This window comes from Engystomops pustulosus, chromosome 11, assembly GCF_040894005.1.
Source record: "Engystomops pustulosus chromosome 11, aEngPut4.maternal, whole genome shotgun sequence".
Classification (NCBI taxonomy): Eukaryota; Metazoa; Chordata; class Amphibia; order Anura; family Leptodactylidae; genus Engystomops; species Engystomops pustulosus.
The window spans coordinates 79593492-79598842 of NC_092421.1; the positions used below are offsets into that span (position 1 = coordinate 79593492).

At 48.1% G+C, this 5351-nt stretch overlaps 1 long non-coding RNA gene across 1 annotated transcript; it reads left to right on the forward strand.

Annotated features, from left to right (window-relative positions):
• Nucleotides 1-3284: 3284 nt before the first annotated feature.
• On the forward strand, nucleotides 3285-3871 carry LOC140106353 (uncharacterized). The gene is made up of 3 exons (XR_011850767.1): nucleotides 3285-3351; nucleotides 3521-3632; nucleotides 3729-3871. It is a non-coding gene; the product is annotated as an uncharacterized lncRNA (long non-coding RNA).
• The last annotated feature ends 1480 nt before the right edge of the window (nucleotides 3872-5351 follow it).

The window sequence follows — 5351 nt, forward strand, 5'->3', positions numbered from 1 at the left end:
TCATTGCCTTATAGACCCCAGAATAGCAGCCGTTGGACAGACAACATTTACTTGCTTGTTTGTCAAGGAGCAGAGAGGGAAACAAGTATTTTACCAACATCGATTATTACATAGAAGGTGCTGATGTTTCATACAAGGACCCCGTGACCATGACAATGCAGGCAGCATGTTATAGAGCAGGAGGAGCTGAGCAGATTGTACATAGTGTCCTATCTGCAGGCAGCATGTTATAGAGCAGGAGGAGCTGAGCAGATTGTACATAGTGTCCTATCTGCAGGCAGCATGTTATAGAGCAGGAGGAGCTGAGCAGATTGTACATAGTGTCCTATCTGCAGGGAGCATGTTATAGAGCAGGAGGAGCTGAGCAGATTGTACATGTGTCCTATCTGCAGGCAGCATGTTATAGAGCAGGAGGAGCTGAGCAGATTGTACATAGTGTCTGATCTGCAGGCAGCATGTTACAGAGCAGGAGGAGCTTAGAAGATTTTACATAGTGTCCTATCTGCAGGCAGCATGTTATAGAGCAGGAGGAGCTGGGCAGATTGTACATAGTGTCCTATCTGCAGGCAGCATGTTATAGAGCAGGAGGAGCTGAGCAGATTGTACATAGTGTCCTATCTGCAGGCAGCATGTTATAGAGCAGGAGGAGCTGAGCAGATTGTACATAGTGTCCTATCTGCAGGGAGCATGTTATAGAGCAGGAGGAGCTGAGTAGATTGTACATAGTGTCTGATCTGCAGGCAGCATGTTACAGAGCAGGAGGAGCTTAGAAGATTTTACATAGTGTCCTATCTGCAGGCAGCATGTTATAGAGCAGGAGGAGCTGGGCAGATTGTACATAGTGTTCTATCTGCAGGCAGCATGTTATAGAGCAGGAGGAGCTGAGCAGATTGTACATGGTGTCCTATCTGCAGGCAGCATGTTATAGAGCAGGAGGAGCTGAGCAGATTGTACAAAGTGTCCTATCTGCAGGCAGCATGTTATAGACCAGCAGGAGCTGAGCAGCTTGTACACAGTGTCCTATCTACAGGCAGCAAGTTATAGAGCAGGAGGAGCTGAGCAGCTTGTACACAGTGTCCTATCTGCAGGCAGTATGTTATAGAGCAGGAGGAGCTGAGCAGATTGTACATAGTGTCCTATCTGCCGGCAGCATGTTATAGAGCAGGAGAAGCTAATCAGATTGTACATAGTGTTCTATCTGCAGGCAGCATGTTATAGAGCAGGAGGAGCTGAGCGGATTGTACATAGTGTCCTATGTGCAGGCAGCATGTTATAGAGCAGGAGGAGCTGAGCCGATTGTACATAGTGTCCTATCTGCAGGCAGCATGTTATAGAGCAGGAGGAGCTGAGCAGATTGCGTTGTCCGATGAGGATTCAGGTCCAGCGCGATTCACTAACATTGTGAGCCCGATATCCAGCAGGTGTGGCTGCTGCGCCGAGGTCCGTCAGAGTTCACCTGCTTCTTCCCGGTGCATGCGAGTGCTGTCCTTGCAACACAAATCCTTTTTTAAATTCCGCAGTTTGTCCGAATCCCTTGGGACACGCCCCCCATTTCTGTCGCGTGCCAGCCGGCACCAGTGCACCAAAGTCCGATTGCTTGCGCCAAAATCCTGGTGCAATTCGACGCAAAATGGAAATATTCGGGAAACCCGACGAAAGTGCGGCATTTGGACCCTTAGTAAATGAGAACCAATGTTATATCTGCAGGCAGCTAGTTATAGAGCAGGAGGAACAATATTGCACCCTGCTGCTCTATGACATGCTGCCTGCAGATCATATTGCATTGTACATACAATAGCTTCCCCTTAATATGGTTTTCACATGTTCTCTATCTCTAAAAACTGTCAGCGCTTAATTATTGGTGATCTAATCTCTGGAATCTGCTGGATCCTGGAAATGAAGATGTTTGTGCTGATCAAGTGCTGTGATTCCCACCAGGAAACTGCAGGACGGGGCTATTTTAGGGTTGCTCTCGGTGCAGTTCCGTCCTCAGATGGAGCTGGGGCACAACCATGGCGCTAGAACTAAGCCATCAATATATTAGGAATATCTCCTTTTAAACCTGAAATTTTAACACGTTTCAAAAAAAAAAAAAAAATTGTTATATGGATAAAACCCTCTATTATTCTTTATCAATTTAAAGCTAATCCTCACCTCCCGGGTGTCTTTTAGAAAACTTTATTGTAGCTATATGCTCATTTTTTTATGTGGCTACTGGGGCGTGGAGTAGGCGGACATGAGGCTACTAGTCACGGCTACTCCACGCCCCAGTAGCCACGTCACTCCGTCTACCAGATAATCTTCGGCGCACAGCTCCTTGTAGCTGCGCGCCCTCGTCCGGGTCCCCTGCGTTCTGCGTCTGCGCAGAACGCAGGCCTTCGGCTGTGCGGCTCCGGGGCCAGAACTACTGCGCATGCGCAGTAGACGGGGGACTCGGACGAGGGCGCGCAGCTAACAGGAGCTGCGCGCCGAAGATTATCTGGTAGGCGGAGTAACGCGGCTACTGGGGCGTGGAGTAGCCGCGACTAGTAGCCTCATGTCCGGCTACTCCACGCCCCAGTAGCCACATAAAAAAATTAGCATACAGCTACAATAAAGTTTTCTATAAGACAACCGGGACGTGAGGATTAGCCCAAAAAAGGGCTATCCTCACGTCCCATCCATCCACCTACCACCCCTTCTACCTTTATAGGTAGAATCGGGGTGGTAGGTCCCCTTTAACATGCGACACATCCCAAAGGAAGAACCAATACAGACAGAAGAAAGATGGGATGTGTCTACTGAAGGATAATGTCCTCCAGCACCGCACTAGAAATATATACAACTTTATTGAATATAAATGGCACAAACAGTTAGAAACATTTGCAAACACCATATTGGGGCAGATTTATCAAGCAGTCTGAAAGTCAGAATATTTCCAATTGCCCATGGCAACCAATCACAGCTCCCCTTTAAAATATTCATGAGCACTGGTGAAATGAAAGCTTAGCTGTGATTGGTTGCCATGGGCAACTGGAAATATTCTGACTTTTAGACTGCTTGATAAATCTGCCCCATTGTGTGTGTACAACAATGCATGAAAACTGTCAGATATGTGCGTGCGCTGCCTTAGCCTCTGGTGTGAATGTGACCTGACTTGGTGGATACAGTGTAGGATGAATACAATAGCCGCTGGATCTGCATGGACGCTGATATCACGGTCCAGTCTCTATAGGTGAAATTATGGTAAAGTACAATATAAATGTCACCTTTGTATTACAGAACAAGCTACAAGTAATCATATAGTATCCAGGGGTAAAGAAAACTGATATCACCAAGTGCCGATGAGGGAGGAGCCTGACGCCCCGCGTGGTGCGTTTTTCAATGTTTTTAACTGTTTGTGCTATTTATATTCAATAAAGTTGTATATTTTTCTAGTGCGGTGCTGGAGGACATTATCCTTCAGTGCACACATCCCATCTTTCTCCTGTCTGTATTGGTGATTTATAATTGGGATTCTTTCTGTATTCCTCATGTTCAGGAGACGTTGGACTCAGTGATTGACTGTTTGGCCTTTAAGAACAATGAGCAGAAGTGCATCAGGCGACGCGTCCTGCCATCACCCGTCCTCAGCTCGGCACCAGTACAATCCAGTAATTGGCTGGGGTCACACTCATGGGGCGCTCATGTCACTTCACTGTATAATTTGTTTAATAAGATATTTTCGTGGCATTTATTTCCTTCTTTAGGCGCCTTCAGAAGGAGAAGTGACGAGGATTGAGCTCCTCCTCGTTCTGTAGCACTCGCCGGACCGCACTGGGCCTACTGATACCATGAACCCCCACCACATCCTGCAGCAGGAGAAGGGAAGGGTCTATCATTATCAAGCTACCAGAGTGGTAAGAGCTGGAGTGATACTGGAGTGCTGGAGTGATATTGGAGTGCTGGAGTAAAGAGTTCTGGAGTGATACTAGAGTGCTGGAGTAATACTGGAGTGCTGGAGTGATACTAGAGTGCTGGAGTGATACTAGAGTGCTGGAGTGATACTGAAGTGCTAGAGTAGAGAGTGCTGGAGTGATACTAGAGACCTGGAGTGATACTGGAGTGCTGGAGTGATACTGGAGTGCTCAAGTGATACTGAAGTGCTGGAGTGATACTGGAGTGCTGGAGTAGAGAGTGCTGGAGTGATACTGGAGTGCTCAAGTGATACTGGAGTGCTGGAGTAGAGAGTGCTGGAGTGATACTAGAGTGCTGGAGTGATACTGGAGTGCTGGAGTGATACTGGAGTGCTGGAGTAGAGAGTTTTGGAGTGATACTGGAGTGCTGGAGTAGAGAGTGCTGGAGTGATACTGGAGTGCTGGAGTGATACTGGAGTGCTCAAGTGATACTGGAGTGCTGGAGTAAAGAGTGCTGGAGTGATACTAGAGTGCTGGATTGATACTGGAGTGCTGGAGTGATACTGGAGTGCTGGAGTGATACTGGAGTAGAGAGTGCTGGAGTGATACTGGAGTGCTGGAGTGATACTGGAGTACTGGAGTAAAGAGTGCTGGAGTGCTGCTGGAGTGATATTGGAGTGCTGGAGTAGAGAGTGCTGAAGGGCTACTGGAGTGCTGGAGTGATATTGGAGTACTGGAGTAGAGAGTGCTGGAGGGCTACTGGAGTGCTGGAGTGATACTGGAGTGCTGGAGTAGAGAGTGCTGGAGTAGAGAGTGTTGGAGTGATACTGGAGTGCTGGAGTAGAGAGTGCTGGAGTGATACTAGAGTGCTGGAGTGATACTGGAGTGCTGGAGTGATACTGGAGTGCTGGAGTAGAGAGTGCTGGAGTGATACTGGAGTGCTGGAGTGCTGGAGTGCTCAAGTGATACTGGAGTGCTGGAGTAAAGAGTGCTGGAGTGATACTAGAGTGCTGGATTGATACTGGAGTGCTGGAGTGATACTGGAGTGCTGGAGTGATACTGGAGTAGAGAGTGCTGGAGTGCTCAAGTGATACTGGAGTGCTGGAGTAAAGAGTGCTGGAGTGATACTAGAGTGCTGGATTGATACTGGAGTGCTGGAGTGATACTGGAGTGCTGGAGTGATACTGGAGTAGAGAGTGCTGGAGTGATACTGGAGTGCTGGAGTGATACTGGAGTACTGGAGTAAAGAGTGCTGGAGTGCTACTGGAGTGCTGGAGTGATATTGGAGTACTGGAGTAGAGAGTGCTGGAGGGCTACTGGAGTGCTGGAGTGATACTGGAGTGCTGGAGTAGAGAGTGCTGGAGTAGAGAGTGTTGGAGTGATACTGGAGTGCTGGAGTAGAGAGTGCTGGAGTGATACTAGAGTGCTGGAGTGATACTGGAGTGCTGGAGTGATACTGGAGTGCTGGAGTAGAGA